Source organism: Triturus cristatus, chromosome 1_2 (assembly GCF_964204655.1).
Source record: "Triturus cristatus chromosome 1_2, aTriCri1.1, whole genome shotgun sequence".
NCBI lineage: Eukaryota > Metazoa > Chordata > Amphibia > Caudata > Salamandridae > Triturus > Triturus cristatus.
The window spans coordinates 100,480,632-100,505,685 of record NC_140580.1 but is presented as its reverse complement, the minus strand read 5'-3'; the positions used below and the strand labels follow the sequence as shown (position 1 = coordinate 100,505,685).

General features: G+C 48.6%; 1 long non-coding RNA gene across 1 annotated transcript in view; it reads left to right on the top strand.

Moving 5' to 3' along the window:
* Window positions 1-4,477: 4,477 nt before the first annotated feature.
* The window catches only part of LOC146866890 (uncharacterized), a 29,830-nt gene continuing 9,253 nt past the window's right edge, over window positions 4,478-25,054 (top strand). Inside the window, exon 1 of the long non-coding RNA XR_014965972.1 lies at window positions 4,478-5,282. This is a non-coding gene — a long non-coding RNA (uncharacterized LOC146866890). The remainder of the gene's footprint in view (window positions 5,283-25,054) is intronic.

Here is a 25,054-nt window from a genome sequence, read left to right as displayed (position 1 = left end):
CAGTCCTCTATTGAAGAGTGAGAGTTTGTATATATTTTTTCCTCCTTGCCATTTCAGAATTTCTCGTTGTACTGTTCTTTACCCAGGCATAGGAGGGTAATTTGGGTAAACCCCCACTATTTTCTGAATATGAATTCCACTTGCCGGCTGTTCATTATGCTGCATTGTGGGAGTTGGACTCTTTACCTTGAACCACAACGCGGCTCTTGACAGAATGTGAGAGAGGTGAGCCCTCGCCATTGGCGGGAGAGGCGGGACTATTTCAAAGACTTTGCAGCAGTTAAACCAGAAACTAACGGCATTTGAAAAAGGAATTAACCAAAACGCGTCATGCCATACAGTTCATTAAAGCTGCCATACCTTGCTCCTCTATGTCCCTCGTATCTACTTTAAATGGAAGAGACCTACCTATATATATATATATATATAAATATATATATGAGCCAATCATCCCTTTTTCTTCCCACCCACCGCCTTTCTTATGAAACCCCTGTTTGTCTATCAGGCCCAGTTCAAGAGCCATCCACACACCTGCTCAAGACAGGTTTCTCCAGGGGTATGGCGGGGCACTAGGTTCTGCCAGCGTATGTGTCTCGTATCTGCTTCCTGGCTGGTCTCCTCGGTTTTGTCCTGGCAGTGTACATGGACCTGCTCAGATTCCTGTAAACCTGGTGACAGCGGTCCTCCACAAACCTTACTGCACGTCAGGACTCCGTTTTATTCCTCTACCTCTGCTCACATTGTAACGCACAACCAATCCTTTTTTAGGTCTCGCTGAGCCCAGTGCATGTGCTGGCTCGGAGAGACATTTTGTAAGGGACTTTTCAAAGTGCTACCACTGGCATAGAGCTACAGTGCACGAGGCGTGCACGCGCGCAAAGCAGCCATATGGTTTTACATCGCTCTCCCTCATAGCCTCCTCTCCGCCCCCTTCCCTGCTGCTATTTCACACCAGTTTTCTTATGCACAGAACTCCCGTTTCTCCCCCTCCCCTCCCCTCCCCCCCACAGATCGAATCTCGCAGCCGCTAGATGCTCAAATTTACATTAGTGTGTTGCTGATTTTAAAAGCCCGCGCTTTAATTATATTTGCCGCTTCATTTGCTCACCGTCCATCCACCAAAACTTGGCTGCCCATTTGACTCTCCTCCCACGTCTTCACCAGCTGCAAAAGCCTCTTTCAGCCATAATAATCAGACGATGTGCCTTGCTCCAACCTACCCGCCTCCCCTCCTCCCCTGCAACAGCTGATCAGCAGTCCACAACACCAGAACACGTTGTGTGGCTGCCGGAAACCGATGCATGTGAGTACTGGTTTTGGTACATATATCTTTAAAATATCAACTTACTTTGTTACATAGGCTCGCAAATGGTACAGTTACTCTTCAATTTGGCGCCGATTTTAGAAGCGCTATGCTTTGTTATGTGCAACTTCAAAGCGTCGCGCTTTAATTTTGATTGCGGGCGCTGCGCTTTTTTCACTATTGCTGTTCCACCTGGTGATATCTGTGAATTGGCCAGCAATTCAGACATGCTTGTTTCATGCGACCCTTCCTACCGCGTGCTTGCTGTTAATAAATTTTAAGCTCTGGGAATGGCATTCGATCTCCACGCGGGTCTCAAGTGAACTTGTCGCAGCTTTATTTGCTTTGGCCACCAGCTGTTTTCCATTGCCACGGTATGCTTTGCTGTGCTCTCGCAGCTTTGCTCCCATGGCCTGCATCTGATCCCTCCCTCTGCATTTGACTCTCAGGTCCTGACCTAGTTCCTGCATTGAAACTCTAGCCGGTCCTGTATTGCCTCCGGTGCTGCAGAGACACTTGGTCTAAGCCCGGGCCTCACACATGTAAGGCAATCGACTTGACAGGATCTCTCGCAATAAATGTTTCAGCCTCTGACGCTTTACACTGGCTTAACCAAAGGGCTGGGCTAAAAATAAAAGGACGGCCTGGACGTCTTTATTGGGTCTGAGATTAAACTGTCCTAACGTAGCGCTGCTTTTGAATCCCGGGCATGTATTTTATTGTGGTGTTTATTGCGTCTTACTTGGTGTCGGGGCTCTTGATAACTGGGGTCTGGCACAACGAAGCAAGCATGACTCCATGATAACTCTTGAGGAACTGGACATGATACCACAAATGTGCAGCGTCTGTGGTCTCGCATGCGCATGAATACATTCTGGTGGGAGGTGCTTGCAGCCAGTAGATCTATGGGCTCGAGCCTCAGCAGAGACCACTCAGAAGAACTACATCATTATGAGGGCAAGACATTGAGTAGCTATATTGACATTTATAAAACATGGGCACATATGCTACATACATTAGCAAATCCCTCGTCCCATTCATTACTTTTGGAGGGCGTCCACCTCCATCATTGCTGCTAAAGCAATGAGTACTTGCTCAACCCTCTGCATTTATCCCATCATTTGGACATTCAACCTCCAGTGAGCGAAATAATATGATAGCAACACTCCCTAACATCTTAATCTGTTCCTATGGAGAGAGGCTAGGACCAGATTACACATAGGATTAGTTTTGGTTCATAACAATAACTAATGGGAAATTACTATTTTTAATTACAATACCTTTTAATTTTTAAAAAGCCATTGCCATTTTCAATACCATTTACAATACCAATAGCTCCAAAACTCGCAGTTGTGAGACCTATTGCATTGTAAATGCTTGTGATGATATGCTATGACCTTATCCCACTCTGTCGTTTAATACTCAGTGGCGGCTATAGTAAATAAACAAGCATTGGCAAAGTCAATAGGTCTCGCCTTTGGGACTTTATAAGTGTTTAGCCATGCAACAGTTGATGTTGTTGCACCAAGGATATTGTGCTGCATAACTAAATACTTATAAGGTCCCAAAAGCGAGACCTATTGGCAATGCTGATGCTTGTTTGTCCGTATTGGGAGATTCCGCCCCCTTCCTCGGCTTGACGCCCAAGTCCAGTGGGGATGTCGTCCCAGCCCGAGGGGCCTAACTTCCTATTCAGAGGCCTTCGTCAGCTCGATTCTGCAAGGAGAGAGTGTGTAATTGTTCTGGGGAGACAATGTCTACTGTCCTCATCCTCAGGTTTGTGACACATCCCCATCTCTGGATTTTCCCGATCGGGGAAAAAGGGAGACCATGACAGGAAGTCTGCGCACGTAAGATCTTTCCCACTCTTATGACGGACTTCACATTGGAATGGTTGCAATGAAAGAAACCAAGGAAGGACCCTAGGCTTATTTCTTTTGCTTCTGCTTAACCAAATTAAAGGGGCGTGATCATTGTACTGTAAAAAAGGTTTACCTTCAAGATAATACAGCAGTTTATCAATCTCCCATTTTCTGGCTAAACATTCTTTTTTTGTATAGTGGGATAAGCAGTCTCCCAAGGGAAAAGTTTCAGAATGATGTACAGAATGGTTAATTCTATTCCTCTGTCATTGCTTTGGGATAGGACAGCCCCTATACCAACATCAAAGGTGTCTGTTTGTAGTATGAAGGTCTTTTCGAAGTTTAATGAGACCAATATGGGGCTAGAGGAAATGGCCTTTTTGAGTGTCTGGAAAGCTTGTACAGGCTCAATTGAGGGGAGGTGTAATTTCTAGTTGAGGGTTTCATTTTAAGGAGATTAGTTAAAGGGGTGAGCTATGGTGGGAAGGAGAGCATGGGTGACAGGCCGGTGCACCAGGGACTCCTGTATAGTTCTAAAGTTGCCGAATGTGGAATGTGTAGCTCTTATACGATTCTGGCCTTGCAGAATTGCAGCTGGTGCTGTTTGTGTGTCACAAAGGATGAAACCAAGCTCGTCCGATAGATAGGGGATGTGATTCTATTTCTTTCCCATATTAACAGGTTCTTCATTCTCATCAAACAAATGTTAAACGTTTGTGATGGCCTACCCTACCAAACAAAAACAACATTTCTATTTGCTCTCATTTTTAACGAGATGATGTTGACTTCCCTCAATGTGCAAACAATCATTCATGATCCTTTGTCCTGTGAATGTAGTGTTTATTTGCCCATATGACATATAGCCTCTATCCTTTATCCTTAGCAACAATAGCACAAGTAGGGGTTTCTCATCATTGCCATTATGCGTTCCGTATACGTTTATCATGCCACTACATCTTGGGAAGGAAGAATTAGCCTTTCACTCATTTTTCAACAGAAGGAAAGCCTCCATGTTATGATATCTCTGGACAGAAGAATATTGTTATCCTAGAGCTATCTGTAAAGAACAAATGAGTTTATGACCTTGGACTTTGGACTGGAGAGAATACACTGTCAGAGATCTGAGAAGATTGGGTAGGAAAAATGCATTGGGTTCTTTGTTATTTGTTGTAGGTTTTTTGGGGAGTAGCCATAAATAATGTTGGAAATATGTATTTTATTTAATTTTCCTTTGTTTGTGGATGCTGTCTATTAACTATTATTAATTTCTTTGTACTATGATTCTATATTCACTTTCAGAACCTGTTTGGGACCCCATACACAAAACCCTGCTGAGTCTCTGGCAGGACTGCTCCAGTCTCCTTTAATCATCTACACTATGTCACAGCCACAGGATGGGGCCAGTGATCCGGCGGGTTATTTCAAGCTCAATGGATTTCCTAGTGGTCCTGGGAACCAGATATTTTCCTGGTCATCTAAAGAATCATTTGGCATGCAGTATGAAGACATCCCTAGTTTAAAAATGTAATGATTAATTTCATATACAAATATAACAGACCCAACTTTGTGTCAGAAAACACTAACATTGTATCCATTATCCAGCTGAAGCAATGCGCTTATCCTTTTTTCACTGCCTCCATAATTGGCCACATATAACAGAAATATGAGGACCAAAAGTAGAAACAGGGAAAGGAAAATGAGATAAGAAGGAAAATGTAGACCATGGGCCTACAACCTTTTCTGTAGTGACTGTGAGGAAACCAGCCCCGAGCCCCCTGCCGCCACTTACTTTGTGCCTGTCCCCAAATCAATTCTGCCAGCTCCAGGAACCACCGCAACACCTGTGGGGGAAATAGATGAAAGGATTAGCACGAGAAAAAAACCTGTGACACTAACAAAGGACTACTATTTCTTGGGCAGAGAGGCAGAGTTAAGGTCAGTCAGACAGAGCCAGTCCCGAAGAGAACGAGAAGGAGAAAAAGACAATGCCACTGGAAGGAAAGAGAGCAAGAGGAGAACTGGAAATGACAACGGTGAAGTTGAGGAGCAACGAAGCAGGATGCTATCCAGTGCAGACGACGTGTCCGACAACGCCACTGGCCTGTATGAGAACCCAGGTGAGAAGGATTGGTGGATGCCGTTGCGGGTGAGTTATAGAGGAAATGGTGGTGTGGTTGTCGGGTTGGAAGGGAGGAAGGATGGGTCATGGTGAGGTGTGAGCAAAGAGGGAAGAACACTAATGCATCAATGCACTGTATGTGAAACCTTGCTCAAGGGTCACTGAACCGCAAGCTAATTCACCTGACATTTACTAAAAACCAGGGCTACAGGACCAGTAGCCTTTGGAAGATGTTACACTCCAGAAGAAGTTCAGAGGTGGCCATAAAGTAGGTTTTAGACAAGAGGTTTATTAAGCTTAGTTACAGGATGGTAAGTAGGATAATAAGATCAGCCCCACCAAGAGCAGCCTCCTAGCTGCTAGGCCCACACACTCCAACTGTCTCTCTCGTAAGCACACCAGACACTCCAGCATTCCACTACTTTATCAAGCATTCCAACATTCCACACACATACACCACATCCGTACTGGCTGAGCAGCAGGGAATGGGTAACCAGGGGAATGGATGCATTATGGGAATTCAAGTTACAACAGAAGACATACACCGATCCTAAGGGAGTGGACAGAGGTGACGAAAAACTGTAATTCCAGGTGAGAAGGGGAGGAGACAAGTTCTGCATGAATAGGATGATAGTAACAATAGATGTATTAACCCACAAGGTGCATGCTGTGTTTCTCCCCGGCATAAAATGCTCCCACAAATAAAACACCATTTCAGTTGTAAGAATTCACCTAAGATTATGGAGCCGGATAAGGAAAGAAGCATTTCCTAAATTATACTTACCGCTACTGTTTCTCATTTTCTTTGAGACTCCGGGTGGCGCCATTCCGAGGGGAGGGTCCTCTGGAAGACAGAACAAACCAATACGGAATACTTAAAGACCAGCACATTCTCACCTATAATTGCAATAATCCTTTATTCTTTATACTAAGTTATAATAAAGACCGAAATTAAGAAATACATTTAGCCTCCGTTTCTGTATATCCACCCAGCTTCATCGCCACATGTGAAGTGTTACCAGACACACCCACACCCAGCTTCATCAACTTTAAGTCTAATGTCCAGAAAACCAGATAATATAGATTGAACAAAATACTTTGACATGGGGCACTATGACACGGCTCCCATGTGTGTCATTGAGAGCACAGTCTTTGGTGATGTATGAACATGTATGCATATGAACGAGATATAGGTGTATGGGTGAACGAGAGCCTGTGTCGTATATACTTGTGGCACAGGACATACCTATCATCATATGTGGCACTGTCACATGTAAAACGCAAACAAACAAGCATTTTTTTAAATGGGAGAAATTTCAAGTGCAGAAAAATGTTCTGCAAAAATGTTCATAACATGGAACATTTGTATGCTCTTTAAATTTCTCCCACTTAAAAAAATTGCTATATTTTTTATTTATAAGGATGACACCATATCTACCAGCCAAAGGGAGTAAGATGCCTTCTGTGTGTAAATGCAACACTTTAAAATGGGAGTAAATTAAACTGAAGAGTTAACTTTATGTGTGCATAGATTCCATAAAACTCATCATTTAACTTTAAAGTGTCATATTTACAAACAGCAGGCATTTGCACCCAGTGGCATGTAGACACAGTGACATATTTATAACACAAAAATACAGCCATATGTTTAAAAGGGAGTACTTTAAAGGGAAGAAACATGCTTCATACAATATTAAGACGTAACTGTCTAAATTCAAAGTAGAGAAAAACATTAAGACTTGATGTTTCATAGAAATATTTTTCTTCACATTACATTTCTACCACATGAAAGATTGATTAATGTTTCAGCTATAACTATGGCACAGTGTCTACTGACCACTGGGAACAAGTTTCCTACTGATTGTACATGCAACACTTTGACATTGGAGAAAATTCAAATGAAGGGTTCACTTAATCATTAAGTAAACCCTTCATTTCATTTTTCTCCCATGTAAAAGCATTCAGAAACATCATTTTGTTCTTACACTTTAATATTGAGTTGACATGAACTTTTATTTAAGAGTTAAATACCTCAGTGCTTCATTTCTTCACCCTTCACCTGTGTGCCCAACCCTGGGTCATAAATCTGACTGAACACTGCTCATTGTTAGGCCCTTCTAGCTGAGGGTGACGATAATTATGTAAAATAAACAGAGCCTTTCCTTGACTTTAAAAGATAAAGGTGACCCTATGCTCATTTAAAAATAAACTCAGGGCTGGGAACTGGAGGTGTCTGTGAGCTACTGGTAGCTGGTGATCAACTGGTTAGAGACACCTGACATAGACAATTGCAACACTCTGACTCGTAACACAGTTTGGCACTGACATCTGTGGATCGAAGTGGATGTAAAGGCAATAGGATATATCTTAGTAACCTGCTCTGAAAGTTCTACATCTATTCTTAAAAGTGAAAATGACCTACCTCAACTATATTTCTATGTAACTAACTATATTATTATTATTATTATTATGGAGGTTTATAAAGCGCATGGTTACGCACACCGGCGTGTCCCCGCGCTGAGAAGGCAAGAGAGGCGCCAGTGTAGGGAATCAGATCAGTGCAGAGCGGAAAAGATGCGTTTTTAATTTTTTTCGAAATGTAGTCTCTGAGGGTTCGAGGCGCAGCTCCATGGGGAGCAAATTCCAATTCTTGGCCGCAAGAAATCTAAAAGATCTCCCTCCCATCCGAGCTTTCCGGATTGTGGGGACAACTACAAGTCTCGTGTCTGAAGAACAAAGCCTCCTCTTCGGTCTATAGAGGGAGATGAGATTAGAAAGAGGTAAGGGCGCTCTGCTCATTATGATACGATGACACATGCAGAGTGCCTTGAAAACAATCCTCTCCCTGACCGGCAGCCAATGGAGGGACTTCAAGGCAGCTTTAGAAGATGATCTTCTAGGAAGCCTTAGTACCAGACGGGCTGTGGCATTTTGGAGTACTTGAAGACGGTTTAGGCTCCTTTCTGTGGCACCCAAGTACAGAAGATTGGAATAGTCAAGTCTGGAGGTGACCAGAGCATGAACAAGGGTCTGTCTGGCATTGACTGGAAGTAGGTCAAGGATCTTCCTTAAGCTCTTAAGCATGCTAAAACATACTCCGACCACTCGATTAATCTGGGCAGTAAATGAGAGATCGATATCAAACAATACTCCCAGATTCTTTGCCTGCTGACAAGGTACTGGAGTGGGTCCAAGGCATGCTGGCCACCAGACCGATGACCACACATTCGGTGCACCTCCCACCACGAGCACTTCAGTTTTAGATCCATTTAATTTCAGGCAGTTGTTGGACATCCAGGAAGCAAGCTCCTGCATGCAAGCACTGAAACTGGATACCGCAACATCCGGTGCTCGTGACAGCGAGATGACCAGCTGTGTGTCATCGGCGTATGACACTAGTTGAAGACCGTGACTTTCTACTATAGAGGCAACAGGGGAGACATATAGGTTAAATAGAGTAGGGCTAAGGGCCGAGCCCTGGGGAACACCTTGATCAAGAGTGACCCTACGAGAATAGTGTTCTCCTTGTCTGACCTGAAAACCCCTGTCCGTGAGGAAGGATTGAATCCACCTAAGTGCTAGGCCCGTAACTCCTCCTTTATTGAGACACTGTAGCAGGGTGAAATGTGCTACAGTGTCAAAGGCTGCACTAAGGTCCAGTAAAATAAGGGCCATCGTGTGCCCCTCATCGACCCCTCTCCTAATGGTCTCAGTGGCCAGGAGTAGTGCAGACTCCGTTGAGTGGCGAGCACGAAAGCCAAACTGACTGATGTGAAGCAGATTGGCTTTCTCCACAAAGGCCATGAGTTGAAGGTTGGCCATCTTTTCTGCCACTTTGGCCATATAGGGGAGGAGAGAGATGGGTCGGAGATTATCCAGCCTATCCCAGCTGATGTTGGGGTTTTTTGGGAGCGGGAGTACTATAGCCTGTTTCCAGTTTAAAGGTACAGTGCCGGAGCTAAAGGAGAGATCCACAGCATTTCTAATATAGGGTTCGAGAATCTCAATGCTCTCACCCAAGAGCTTAGGGGATGCAGGATCTCGTGGTGACCCAGACTTGATCGAGCGACATATCCGCTGGAGCTCGTCCGAGGGCGGGACAGTGAAACTTGTCAGACAGTTAGTACCCACATTGGCTAGAGGGCTCTCAACAAATGCTGTTCCCTTTTCCTTCCCTCCTGAGAAGGTGGAATAAATGGTAGCCACTTTTTCAGAAAAAAAAGTCGCAATGCGGTTGCAGAATTCCTCAGATACCAGGGACGGGTCAACCGAGGCGCCACAGAAGGCGATTTCTTTATAGATTTTGAACAATTCCTTGGAAGAATTATTGGCTTCTTCTATCCTACTTGAGAAATATTCAGTTTTAGCATGCCTAATCTGAGTATGATATTCTCTTCGTCTAGCTATATATCTTTGTTTATCTTGATCGAGATAGGCCCTTCTCCACAGCCTTTCAAGTCGTTTGCACTCTGTTTTCGCGGAGTGTAATTCTTTGTTATACCAAGGGGCAGATTTCTGTATCCTACTATGCGGATTTTTATGGTAGAGGGGAGCAGTCTCATCTAAAGCCATACTGATACGAGCTTCTAATCTTTCAGCTGCAGATGTAACATCCTCACCTCCTGGTTTGCCTCCCTTAGTAAGGGCAATATCAAACTTCACTTTAGAGAAGGCAGTCCATTTTCTGCTCATATATTTGGAGTTGTTGATCTTAAGAATATTGTCATGCGGGATAGTTATAGTAAAAGGCACAAGAAAATGATCAGACCAATAAACAGGAACGGGGGCCTTGATTACAATGTCTTCACAATTACCAAAGATAGGATCCAGTAAGTGGCCCTTTAGATGGGTCGGGGCCTTAGATTTGATGTCTAATTGGAGGGAAGATAATTGCTGACATAAGTCTATTGCTCCTTTATCCATAGGGTCCTCCAAGTGAGCATTAAGATCACCTAGGAGCATGAACTTATCCCTGCGTAGAGCAGCCCCAGTTATACCATCGATCAGGCTATTAGAAAAACGGGTAAGAGGGCCAGGAGGGCGATAAATCAGCAAACCCTTCAATATGCTGCTATCATTGACCTTAATAGAAAAGACTCCTGTCTCGCTATCGGCGATATCGAGTGGTTCGAGTTGGCAGAATAGAGGCTGCTTATAAACTATGGCAATTCCACCACCTCTACCCGTCGTTCTATCCAGGCGTGCTATAGCATTGCCAGACGGGAGAGCGGCGACTATATCAGGTTCGGAGTTAGAGTCGAGCCAAGTCTCGGTAAGAAACAATAGGTCGAGTTTCATGTCTGTGAGCAATTCAAAAATATCAAGACTATGCTTTCGCATCGACCTAGTGTTGAGTAGTCCACATATAAGCCTGCTATTCTTAATCTTATGCGCAGTCTCAGTGCGCCAATTATATGAGCACTCTTTACAATTATGAGCATCTTCTGCCTCAAGACTGTGAAGACAGGCTTTAGGAAAAGGCGGGCAGAAAGCTCGGAGTTGCTGTGCGCTCCATCGAATTATTGTCCTGTTTTGGTCAGGGGTTGTGGCCCCTGTCCCCGGCCGGCCGCGGATGGGCGCAGACGGGCTTGCCTTAGGCGCGCCTACGGCGCGCCAGCGGCGTGCCCGCTGCGCGCGTCCGCTGCGCGGTCGCGTAGGCATCGTCTTAAATAAGGGCCAGTGAGGAAGCCTAAAGCGCTAACCTCAGGCTTCCAAGATGGCGGCTGCTCCTCAACAGCAACAATGTATAAAATCAGTGCAAAGAGGCTCGGTAGGAGAAGAATATACAGTGCGCAAGTGCAAATAGCAAAATAGAACAATAGCATCAATTAGAATAAAACAGTAATTTTTAATTAAAAAACGTTCTAAGCATCGCTCACACGTCGCGCACCCTCATTAAGCACCCGGCTCAAGCCTCAGGTGTCTCTTGCGCGGTCGCGACGGCAGCGTCTTAAATAAGGGCCAGTGAGGAAGCCTAGAGCGCTAACCTCAGGCTTCCAAGATGGCGGCTGCTCCTCAACAGCAACAATGTATAAAATCAGTGCAAAGAGGCTCGGTAGGAGAAGAATATACAGTGCGCAAGTGCAAATAGCAAAATAGAACAATAGCAGCAATTAGAATAAAACAGTAATTTTTAATTAAAAAACGTTCTAAGTATCGCTCACACGTCGCGCACCCTCATTAAGCACCCGGCTCAAGCCTCAGGTGTCTCTTGCGCGGTCGCGACGGCAGCGTCTTAAATAAGGGCCAGTGAGGAAGCCTAGAGCGCTAACCTCAGGCTTCCAAGATGGCGGCTGCTCCTCAACAGCAACAATGTATAAAATCAGTGCAAAGAGGCTCGGTAGGAGAAGAATATACAGTGCGCAAGTGCAAATAGCAAAATAGAACAATAGCAGCAATTAGAATAAAACAGTAATTTTTAATTAAAAAACGTTCTAAGTATCGCTCACACGTCGCGCACCCTCATTAAGCACCCGGCTCAAGCCTCAGGTGTGTTCTGATATGAAACTTGCTGTCCCGGAAACTGCAGCACAGTAAAAGACAAGTATTTTTACAGATGTTCATCAATGGTTCTCCGCTTCCTCAAGCTTCTTAACTATGTGCTCGCTAATGATATAAGCAACATTTCTACATGACTGTGGTGCCACTGGTAAAGTAATTAACAGGCATTAAAATGATATGATCTCCATTGTTACCAATACATATATTACTTCTTAATCATATATAAATATCATGTGTAGAGATTATCTTGATGTGGGAATTCTATAAGCTCTTTTACAGAATCAACCCTCAAATTTAAATGCAACAGTACCTAAAGTCTTAAACAATGTTTAAAGTAAAATGTTCTTACTAGTTCACAGTTTGTTTCTCATCGTGGCTTGATTTTTAGAATACTTCTGTGTATTAAAAGAATATCCTACAGCACACAGTCAAGGAAGCAGCTCCTCTTTCCAAAAACAAATAGTAAAACCAAATAGTAAGGTCCTGGCTACAGTTAAATATCAAGACGAATGCTTAATATGGAAGGCATGAAACGCGAGAAAAGTTATATCCAATGATTCTTCAGTTCTAAATAATGTGACTGTTCAAGCACTTGCCACAAAAATATTTTGAATATTACGCCCAAAGCCCACGGATGGCCCTGGCATGCTTCCTGACAGTCTGAATGCAATTAAATTCTCAGTTTTAGTATTTTTGAATTCTAAGTCCAAAAGATGAGCAGTCCATCCCTGCAAATAGAATGTAATCCTAGCTCTGGAGGAATAAGATAACAGGCATAGTTGTGTTCTGTAATATCACAAAGTAAAACTATGATCAGTCTTTTCATTAAAAAAGAATATATATATCCACCACATACCTCAAAATCAATTAAAAACATTGATAATTACTTCAAGCAGGTTCTGTGTTGGAAAAACTGACATAACAGCAATTATTGTTTGTTAACAAAAACAATAGTCAATTCAGGAATGTCCCCATTAATGGTGATAGAATGATCATCCAATATTGTAGGGAGGAGGTGGCTCTAGGTGACCAGGCAGACAATGACCCTTGACAAATGTTTGACTCCTCACTGCTTCTCCTTCATGAGGCCTTGACCCTTACTATCTAGAGTATATTTATTTGGCTGTGGATAATTTTAAAAGTATATTTCACTGTCACTGTGGGTGATTTCGACTACAAGTCCTGCCTTTATATATTGTGACTGCCCCTGGGTTAAATCTCAACACACCCTACACCGCACATATTGTATACATTTCATGTATGGTAGGGACAGTAATTAGGGATCCCTAGGTCCTTACGAAGTTCACTGACCTGTTCTTAGCTATATATATGGTAAGTGGTGTAATGAAACTTGAGGGGCCTCCCTGCAAAGTACATGACACTAACCCCTTCCCGGCAGACCACCTACCACTTTGCCCCACCGCCAAACAATCTGGTAGATTTTGAATTGAAACCTTCAACATTTTTATGCAATACTTCTATATTGTCTTGCTCACAGTTCTAATAAGAAAGTGAGAAACACTCTTAACATATTAAGTATGCTATTTGTACCATAATTGTCGAGAGCTGATTATTTAATTGAGACAGCAATTAGAACAATGACAAGGAGCTGTCCTATATTCTCAGGAACTGCCTATTGCTGAAGAACAAAGAACAACTACGTAGAATCTGAATTCGAATTGAGATTGATGGAAAACAACTTGAAATTTTGAAAGACAAACCAAAACCTGCAATTTCACAGACTAAACTGACAATATACACAAGGAGTTCACAACATATAGCTTGGCATCCTGCCAGCTCCAAGAGAAATAAACTGGTGAATTATCTGCATGCCACACACTTGCGTCTGTCAGGGGTTGTGCAAGATAATAACCACTCTAAAGTATTTAAAATGAATGGAGGAAGCAATTTCAAATCCTACCATCATGGCTTTATTAGTAAGTAGGATAAAAACTGACAGTCAAACCAGGTGGAAGATAAAAACTGCTTGGATGCTTCAGAACATTATTGCAGATGTTTGTCTGTTTGTATTGATAATTTCTGTAGTGTACACAATGCTAATTACAAGATTTAAGATGCACGTATTACAGACAAGTGCAAACAACACCATAAATTACACATATCATGCAGAATAAAAGCAAACCATATCAGCAAGTGCCTAATTTTTTATTTCGAAATCTGTTTATTGAGTTTTGTAGCGAAAGATATACATCACGTTATGGAGCAATGCAGTGTACAATTACAGTGAACGCACGACATACATTCATGATATTGTACAATCACCTGCAGTAATCTGTAACGGTGGGGGCAGCATTTAATTCTGTCTTATGTTAAAGGCCTCATGGCAGTGAGTACGTTTACTGATGCACCACATGCTTCGAAGTCGTACCCTATGTGGGGACTATAGAGTAGCAGTCTTAGTGTTATGTCCGTTCCCTACAGTAATTCCAACAAACAGACAACCAATTATTTTATCAATAACCAATCTCTGCAGCCGGGAAGCTATCTCCCCTACAGAGTAACAACTAGAAAAACAACAGCAGTGCTCAACATGTGTCTAAGTGCCCCCCTCCCATCCCCTATTGGGTCTCCTCTCAGCCTCCACATCCCCTATTCAGTGTGCCCTGCAGACAGTGGCATATGTGTTCCTGTGTCGCACCATCTTTACAAAAGCTGTAGCAACTTGTGCCGCGATGCTCCACCCGGCGAGCCAGCCCCTTGCCGACTAACGCAACTCTATCAGCCCGCCCCCACTGTCCTCCGTGCCAGCTACGCCCAATTGCAGCAGGGATTGCAACATCACCTCCCACTGGGATGCTATGGGTGTCATCCGGAGACCCAATGTTTCCTCCCTCCAGAGGGCCACCTCCTCCGCCTTTGCCCAGACCAGGAATGAGCCACGCCATGCCTTCACATGTGGGGGGTTAGCTGCCTTCCAGCGCTTATTGAGGAGCCGCTTCGCCACCACAATCCCCAGATCTATAAATCTAGAGGTGACTTTTGCAGAGGGCGGTCTGTGGAAAAGGTGCAGCAAGCAGGTTGACCACTCAGAGGGGATATCCCGTCCTGTACACGTGCGGAGCGCCTCCCGTATTGCCTGCCAGTAGGCGCTCAACACTGGGCAGCCCCACAGCATATGAATTAAGCCAACGTCCGGTTCCGCACAACGGGGACAGCATGCATCTGTACGATGAAAGTATCTGTTAATGCTCGCCGGCGTGAGGTATGCCCTGTGTAAGATGAAGAATTGTATTTGGCGGAATCGCATGTTCCGAGGCACTCTTTTCGGACCCTGTAGTACCCTTTCCCATTCCTTATCGGACATGGGGCGATCAAGATCCGCCTCCCATTTTCCGCGCAACGACCCCAGGCTCAACGCCGCATGTGTTCGTAGCGCCGCCGCAAACCATTTAACCAGGTGTCTCCCCCGTCCCATAACATGAAGATACTGCACCACTAAGTGTTATTCTGGTTCCTCCCGTAGGTCTCCCCAGTGGTCCGCTAGTGTCTCCACCAGAGCCGGATGTCGGAGAAACTGGCCTCGAGCTAGCCCTGTTTCTTCCGCAAGGGCTGCGAATGAAAGGAGAGCCCCATCGCGGTAAAGGTCCTCTAAGGTACAAATATCAGCTGCGTTCCAGTCCCCCAGCTCCGAAGCCCCAAGCGCTCCCTGCCAACTAGGGGAGCCCTCCAAAGGTATGGCCGGTGCATAGGGAATCTTGGATCGAGTAAGACGAAGACACCTACGATAACATTTGTAAGCCACCACCAACAGCAGCGGCGCAGGTCCCATCACCTCTGCCGCTGGGTGAAAGAGCCTAAGTAGCTAAGCCAACGGGAGAGGGGGGTCCATCGCCGTCGCCGTGTCATCACGGCCTCTGTCCGCCAGCCAGCGAGCTATCCATTGCAGCTGCGCTGCCAGATAGTAATGCTCGAAACACGGCATCGCAAGCCCTCCCTGACCTACGGGAAGATACAATTTGGGCAGTGCGACCCTGTGTCGCGCAGTTCCCCATATAAAGTCTTGAAGGGAGCGCGTCAAGCCCGTGAAAAAGGACGCCGGGACGTATAGAGGCAAATTGAAGAAATAGTACAGTAGACGGGGCAAGATCACCATCTTAACCAACGCTATTCGGCCGGTGACCGAGAGGGAAAGTGTACTCCAGAACTTCATCTGAGCCCTGATCGCAGACACGGCTCTTCCCAGATTGCCCTCAAGAAGATATATCGGCTGACGGTATATCTGGATTCCCAGATAGCGAAAAGTGTCCGGTTGCCACTGCACCTGCACTCCCCCAAGGCGATAACCCGGATCCCGGGTGTCCGCCCCAAATGCATAAAGGCAGGACTTGGCAGCATTTACTCGGAGCCCCGAGAGCGCTTCAAATTCGCACAAGATGTGCTCCAGCTCAGCAGGAACACAAGACACGTCCTTGATAAAAACCAGTAGGTCGTCCGCGTAGAGGGATACTTGGTGCGTCGCATCTCCTAGTGGGATGCCATCCTCCAGTTCCTTGCGAAGCGTCGCCGCCAGCGGCTCCATTGCAAGCGCAAACAGGAGGGGCGACAGCGGACATCCCTGTCTAGTGCCACGACCGACCGGAATGGGGTCGGATATGTAAGGGCCAGTTCTCACTCGCACTGTAGGGCCCTTATATAGAAGAGCTGCAGGTTGAAGAAAGCCAAGCCCCAGTCCGAAGTGTGACAGCGTCGCCACCAGATATCCCCACTCCAGACAGTCGAATGCTTTTTCCAGGTCCAGGACCAGGCAGCCCGCTCTGGGCCATCGCTGGACACCGTCAGCCGCTACAACATGGCATCGCAAGCCCTCCCTGACCTACGGGAAGATACAATTTGGGCAGTGCGACCCTGTGTCGCGCAGTTCCCCATATAAAGTCTTGAAGGGAGCGCGTCAAGCCCGTGAAAAAGGACGCCGGGACGTATAGAGGCAAATTGGCGAAATAGTACAGTAGACGGGGCAAGATCACCATCTTAACCAACGCTATTCGGCCGGTGACCGAGAGGGAAAGTGTACTCCAGAACTTCATCTGAGCCCTGATCGCAGACACGGCTCTTCCCAGATTGCCCTCAAGAAGATATATCGGCTGACGGTATATCTGGATTCCCGGATAGCGAAAAGTGTCCGGTTGCCACTGCACCTGCACTCCCCCAAGGTGATAACCCGGATCCCGGGTGTCCGCCCCAAATGCATAAAGGCAGGACTTGGCAGCATTTACTCGGAGCCCCGAGAGCGCTTCAAATTCGCACAAGATGTGCTCCAGCTCAGCAGGAACACAAGACACGTCCCTGATAAAAACCAGTAGGTCGTCCGCGTAGAGGGATACCTGGTGCGTCGCATCTCCTAGTGGGATGCCATCCGCCAGTTCCTTGCGAAGCGTCGCCGCCAGCGGCTCCATTGCAAGCGCAAACAGGAGGGGCGACAGCGGACATCCCTGTCTAGTGCCACGACCGACCGGAATGGGGTCGGATATGTAAGGGCCAGTTCTCACTCGCACTGTAGGGCCCTTATATAGAAGAGCTGCAAGTTGAAGAAAGCCAAGCCCCAGTCCGAAGTGTGACAGCGTCGCCACCAGATATCCCCACTCCAGACAGTCGAATGCTTTTTCCAGGTCCAGGACCAGGCAGCCCGCTCTGGGCCATCGCTGGACACCGTCAGCCGATTCACGAAAAAACCTCCACAGGTTAAGAGATGTGCTGCGTTTAGGCACGAAACCATTCTGGTCTCCATGCACCAGTGCCGGTACCACCAGCGCCAGACGTTCCGCCAATATCTTCGCCAAAATTTTGTAATCCGTTTTGAGTAGAGCAAGTGGGCGATAGGACCCCAACTGGGTGGGGTCTCGTCCGGGTTTAAGTAAGGAAATCAGATAGGCCTCTCGCATCGACCCAGGTAGGGCACCCTCCTCCAGGGCGGCCAGATAAAGGGTGTGAAGCTTAGGTATCAACGACTCCCTATAGGATTTATAGTATTCTGCCGGGAGCCCGTCTGGACCCGGCGACTTCCCGGTGGCCAAAGAGGAGATCGCATCCCTAATCTCGTCGGCAGTGAGGGGGCACTCCAGTGACTCATGGTGCTCTTCCGGGACCGTGGGCAGACCCGCAGCCTCCACAAACAGATCCTGGTCACGCGCCTGCCCACCCCCCGCCGACCGATACAAGGATGTGTAGTGTGCCGTCAATGCCTGGTGAATCTCCCACTGTATGTACACCAACGATCCATCAGGCCCACGTATAGCGCCTTTCGGGGCATGGGAAGACTCCTGCCGGAGCAACCAGGCCAGTAATCTCCCAGTCCTATCCGATGTGGCATGCACTCGAGCCGAATGGGCCGCATAGTTGTGACATCGCAGCCGGTCCAGCAATTCGGAATGGCGCGCCCGGAGTTCCAGCAGTTGGTCCGAATCTACACCGCTGCCCTCCCCATGCAGTTCGCATGAGAGCAGGCGAGACTCTAAAGCAGCGAGGGAACTCGCTAGCTGTTAGCGGATGCTCCACGTCGTGCCCAAGCAATGCCCCCAATGCATACCTTATGAGCATCCCATTCTAGTAACTCACTGCTTGCAGAACCCTTGTTGAGGTCAAAATAGTGTTCTATTGCAGTGCCCAAGGAGGCGCGAAACTCCTCATCCTCCAGGACCGCCGATTGGAGGCGCCATGTTGGGACCGGGGGTCTGTCAGGTCTCCACCTGAGACCCACTTTGAGGGGGTTGTGGTCTGAGTGTGTCCGGCCCAAATACTCAGCCTGAACCACCAGCGGAAGCATTGAGTGGGTGCCCACCACTCTGTCCAAGCGAACATGGAGGTCGTGTACCGCCGAATAATATGAATAGACGCGGTCATCTGGGTGTAGCCTGCGCCACATATCAAGTAGGGCCCAATGTGACAGCCAGGCAGTTAAAGCCTGTGCATTCGAGCCCACCTGTGTACCTCGGAGTGGCGGGAAAGATCGATCTAGGTGCACTTCGAGCACCGAGTTAAAGTCCCCCCCAGCAGCCAAGGAAGACCCGCATACGGCGCCAGTACCGTGGACAAGCTAGCTAGGAATGAGGACTGTTCGACATTCGGTGCATACAGTGAGCCCAGCAACACATGCTGCCCATCAAGCCGCCCGTGTACCAGGGTATGTCTCCCGCCTGGGTCAACCAGTGCCTCTAGGCAGACAAATGGGGTACCCGCCCTCACCCAGACCAGTGTGCCCCTAGCATGTGCCGAGTAAGTGGTGCCAAACACCTGTCCCCTCCAGCAAGCGCGCAGTCGATCTATTTCCCTCGGTGTCATGTGTGTCTCCTGAAGGAGGGCTATGGCCGCCTTGTGTCTCTGCAAGTATGCAAATATGGAGTATCTGCGCGCTGGCGTATGCATACCGTGAACATTCCATGTGATTACATTTGTGGTGGCCATTTGGAACTATTATGATCTATGTATGTGGCGGGGCCTGGGGGTACCCATCCGGGGCGGAGGGTAGAGTCCTCGCGAGCCAAGCCAGAGCGCTGCATTAAAAACCAACAAAACAACAAAGCACTAACATGAAACCATGGGTGTGAATGAACTAACAAGGCCAGTGTAACTGCCAGGGCAAACCCCCTTACGGGCATCCGTCCAAACCTTAAGCTAACGCTCATAAAGTACAACTAAGCCCAATGGTGGCTAGCGGGGTTTATTATGTGGCGTCAGCTACTGTAAGGTGCTCCCAGACCGTTGTGCCTGTGTACGCATGGTGTAAGTGTCTCCTTTAACCTGGGCTCGGGTCAGCGCGGGCGGGACGTTTAGCCTGTGTTATTCGTATCTCCGGGTTGGAGGCTTCACCTAATAGGCTATCCTTTCCTCCCCGGGTAGCCCCTTCTAGGCCCTCCCCCCATCCCCAGTCCTCTACAAGTCCGCCAACCAGACACCTCCCCCTCCATCTCACCGCTCTGTTCTCTCCATACTTTAGAGTCATCAGGTGGCGGCCACCAGTCCTCATCATCTGTCTCTGGGGGTTATGCCTCTCCACAGACATAGTCTCTGCCTCACCTTCACTTCACATGATCTGCTCCGAAGTCTGGGGGGTCACCAGCGGCATCAACTGGTCGTCAGAAAGCACGGTGGATGGGGAGGACAAGCCACTGGTCCCCGGATCGCTCTATCCATGGGTGATCGCGCCTCCTCGGCCATCAGGAGACCTAAGTGTTGCTACCGCTGCCAGCGCCCCCTGACGTTCCAGGCGCATCCGCTCCGAACTGGGGGCTACTCCCAGGCTCATTCCCTCCTCTCTACGGGGCCCTCTTCCCCTCCTCCGCCGAGGTCTTCTACCTCGTTGTGTGGCAGGCTCCGGGTCCGGTGGTCTCTGTCCATCACTGCGGCCAGTCTCTTCTAGCCAGTCCCAGACCTCCGATGGGGCATCAAAGAAGCAGGTGCCCTCTCTCGTGAACACTCGGAGGCGCGATGGAAACAACAGGGAGTAGGGGATCTCTAGGTCGCGCCGTCGGCGCTTTACCGCCAGGTAGTTGCTCCAGCGTTTTTGTACCATTGCTGTGTAGTCCGGGAAGAACAGCACCTGCCCACTTCCCACTTTGATTTCACCCATCTTCCTGGTTTCGTGGAGCACCACATCCCTGTCCCGATAGTTAAGAAGTTTGAACAGGAAGGGTCGGGGTCGAGCTCCTGGGTTAGGCCGCTGCGCTGGGACTCTGTGGGCCCGTTCCACTACAAATTGCAGACAAAGTTTCTCGGGACCAAGCAGGGCTCGTAGCCACCCTTAAACATATTGCTCCGGCTGACGCCCTTCTTCGCCCTCCGGCAGACCCACCACTCGCACGCTGCTGCGCCGAGAGCGTCCTTCAGCATCCTCGACGCGATCTTCCAGGACATGGACGCGATCAATTAGGTCTTGTAAGGCGGCAGTGTGGGTGTGCACTACTGGCTGAACCTCCTGAAGGGTCTGCCCTTGTTGGGCCACCGTATCCACCAGTTTGCGGTGATCTGCATGAAGAAGGGTGAAATCCACCGTGACCTTGTCGATGCGGGACTCTAGCGATGATCTTGTCTGTTCCAGGGGGGCGCTAGGTGGCGCACGCACGAAATGGTCTCCATAGTGTGAGGCTCCCATCGCCCGGTGTTATAATCCGGCATCAGATCCTCTTCTCCTGCCCGCAGCTGCCCCCAAGTGACGGATTTCGATACCAGACTCACAGGGGCCGCCTTGGTGAAAGTTACAGCCGAATCGGTGCCCGGCAGAAAAAGTTGGCGGCTGCGATAGAACCGACCGGCACAAAGTCTAGATCGGCCGGAGCAGCGACCCGGCAGGCACGCCCTACGCTAGACCGCGGCGCCCACGAGGCACACAGGCCTCACATCACGGGGCGGGTGAGCCTCGATTGGGGCGCTTGCAACTCAGAGGAGCGACCGTACAGAAGACGGATTGTGCGGTGGAGGGACCGGAAGCTTTATTAAGACGGGTAATACCGTTGAATCGCCCTGCACGAGCAGATGTGAAGCAAACTTTAGAAGGAGAGGAGTAGATTTGCTGAATTCCCTCATCGCGTGGAGGATTGATACTGCGCGTTGCTGCTGTTTGATCTCCTGCTCGGAGGAGCGTGGCGATCCTCGGCTAATGGGCCCGCTGCTCCACAATCTTTGGTGAATGCCTCGTGGGATGGTGGAGGCATATTACAGGCCACGGCGCTGAGGGCCTGCCGTGCAGAGGGGAGAGAGCCGGACGCAACGTGCGGGAGATTACCTGGCGGTGAGTGCTGGAGGGGTCCGGGAGGATCCGTCGCTACGGGTCCTTCCGTGGTTGACCACATCTCTACATTCGCGTTGCCACATACCTGCAGTGGCGGAGGCGGAACGGGATAGCAGATCGCTGCCTCTGGGTCCCCCTGTTTTCAGTGGGCCGGTCGACGCTGTCATTCGCGGCCCGCGGGAGCAGGGCTGAGGAGGGCTGCGTCTGCTGTGGATGGAGGATAGCCCGCTGTTGGCCCTATAGACTAACACATACTGAGAGGTGCGTGAGTGGCGGAGAGTGCAGAGAAACCGCCTGTGAGAGCTCGCTGAAGTTGTGGACATAGTGCCCTGAAGCTACTCGAGACACGAGTTTTGACGGAGGCTGCAGGCTGGCGCTGTGGCCTTGTGTACTGGAAGCATGAGGGAGCTTGGGCACCACAATCAGAACCGACTCAGGTGCTGTGGCCGGCGAAGTTTATGCCGGCGCCTATCCCACGGGGATGACGTGCTGCGTAGACACTGAGGTCTGGTTGCGGCCTGTGAAACACAAAGCCCTAACTAGGGTACGGAGGACCCACCCTGATACAGTATTAATACACACAACCTGCCAGGCGCAGCTCATCGCTGACTGTAGCGTTTTGTCATTGCCTCAAGATACCCCCCTATTGCACCCTCATCATGGGGAAACCAGATGCCAGGCAGTCCCGACTCCATTTTGAAGCCAAAAAACCTACCAAGACTAACCCGGAGGGCGATGAGGCTGGCGCGGTAGGGACCAGCAGGGAACCCCTCGCCACACCCGAGGCTGACATGAAAATCATACTGCTTGAGGTCCGACAGGGTATCACAGCGTTAGCAGACAAGATGGACGGGATGAATGCCCGCATGGACAGCATAGTCCGCAAGCTTGATGGCCATGAGGAACGGATTAAGGAAACCGAACGCCGCATATCAGATGCAGAGGACACCACCACGCACATGCAGAATACAGTGGCCCAAATGGACAAGCTCTTGAAGGTCATAGCTGCCAAAAACGAGGACATCGAAGCAAGGAGCCGACGGAATAATATAAGAATCTTGGGTATTCCGGAAACCACAAATACAGGAAGAATGGAGCTGTACATCGAGAGGCTTCTGCTAGCGGTGGTGGGGGCGGAGGCCCTTTCCTCTCAGTTCGTGGTGGAGCGGGCACACCGCTCACTGGGCCCCAGGCCCCCCGTGGGAAGCCCTCCGCGCCCTATTATAGCACGCCTCCTCAACTACAGGGACCGTGACGTGGCCCTCCGGGCGGCACGGGAGCAAAAGCAGATGCACTATGAAGGGGTACAGTTTACCATTTTCCCGGACTTCACCGCTACTGTGCAGGAAGACAGGCGCAAATTTCTTCCGGTTAAACAGAAGCTGCGACAAGCCCAAATAGACTATGCCCTGTTATACCCTGTCCATCTCCGCATCACCTATCAAGGCAAACAAACATTTTGTACAAAACCCCAGCAAGCTGAGGAATTCTTGAAGCAATTGAGGAGGCGTAATAAACCATCCCATTCTCCGGAGGACTCTTCAATGCTAGCCACCTCTGACATTGATTAGCCTCATCGGTGGCTGCTGGTGTGTCCGGGACGGCCGGGGTTATACTCTTCGGCATGGACCCGGGTGCCATGGCTACACCTTATAACAGATCTTTGAGTGGACTACTTCTCTATTCCAGAATTGGCGGTGGAGATGAAAGGTACTGTTTCACCGGGCACCCTTGCTTCCCCGATGGGACTGGCGGTATTACTCTGCTGGACCCAGGGGGAGTAAGTGTTACTCGTGGGCCACTTAGATAACGTCACCACTTGGGAGAACCCCCTTTTACTGTTTTTGAATATACCCAGAAAGGGTTTAATGGCCCTGGTAACTCTGGGAAGTTGGGATGGGGAGGGGGGTGGGGAACTCTTTTCTGGCATGTTTGGGATGCTGCAGTGGGAGGGGGAGGTCGGGGAGGGTGAAGTTCAGAGTTTAGTATGGAATCTCTTATTCACAGACATGCAGTGTAATGTTGTTGTATTAATGTTTAACATGAGTAGCATGATATTGCAGGCCTCACAAGCTGTAGTAGGCAGGGCCCATGGCTGATTCAACTCCTAAAGCCAGCCTAGGAGTCCTATCTTGGAATGTGAGAGGGCTGGGAGACCCCAGGAAGCGAAGGCAGATACTCACCTACCTAGATCGCCATAACATTAGCATAGCATTCATACAGGAAACACATTTTAGCCCTCAGGGCCACATACCCTTTGCGGGTAAATGGGCAGAGCACAGGCTGTTCTCCTCCTATTCCTCTTACGCAAGAGGTGTAGCTATACTTATCAAGAGACACACACCGTTTGTCCCCCAAGGGGAGATTGTAGATTCGCAGGGACGATTTGCTCTCTTGTGGGGGAGGTTGGGGGCTGATACAGTCGCATTGGTGTGCTGCTATGGCCCGAACACCGACGCACCGGAATTTTTCACTGTGCTCTGGGGGAAGATAATGGATGTCGGGGCCGCGCACGTGATCTGGGGTGGAGATTTCAATGTGGCCTTCAACCCACTCCATGACAGGTCCAACACAGCACCACACCACTATAACAGGTCACAAGCTGTGATACAGGGGATATTGGAAGAAGGGAGTCTCATCGATACCTGGCATCACATGCAGCCCACCCCCAGAGAGGGTACACACTATATATCCTGTGCTGCCTCCTGGGCCCATATAGATTACTGCCTGGTGTCAAGAGGACTGGGGCCGGCCCTTTTGGGAGTGACCCACCTACCTTGTACTTACTCTGATCACTCACCCGTGCGGCTGATGCTGGCGGTGCCCGGGTGGGAGTTACCTCGTGGCAGTTGGAGACTACAACCTACTGCCCTGCTGGATGCGGTGTTTCATGCTGAACTGTTAGAGGAGGTACAGGATTTCTTTCAAAGAAACAGGGGGTCTGTGGACTCGGTGGAAATCATATGGGAGGCGTTCAAGATTACGGTCAGGGGCATATGTATGTCTAAGAGCTTTGGTGTATTACGAGATGTTCGCGGTACTCTCCACAGGTTGGAGAGAGACCTTAAAACGTACGCATGGCTGGGGGAGGGGGGAGCAGACACACTTAGAATTTCAATCTAAATTATCGGAGTACACGGAGACAGCGCTCCGGGAATCCAAATTTATGGGGAAATATTGGAAGGCTCGGAGATATGGTGAGGGGGAGCGCCCTGGGAAGGCACTAGCTGAGGTCATACAGAAGCCCTGTTACTCCAGCTACATTTTAGAAATAACTGACCCTCATGGAGAGACGCATAGGGATACAGAAGGTATTTTGGCCACATTCACATCACACTATTCCACGTTATACACATCGCAACGCACGGATCATTTTGAACTTGATACTTTCCTAGGGGATGTCACACTGGGCTGGCTAGAAGACCATCATAGAGAGTTCCTATGCGCTCCATTTGAGCTCGATGAAGTACGTGAAGCAATTATGCAGCAGAAGTCCGGTAAGGCGCCAGGGTCGGACGGCATTCCCG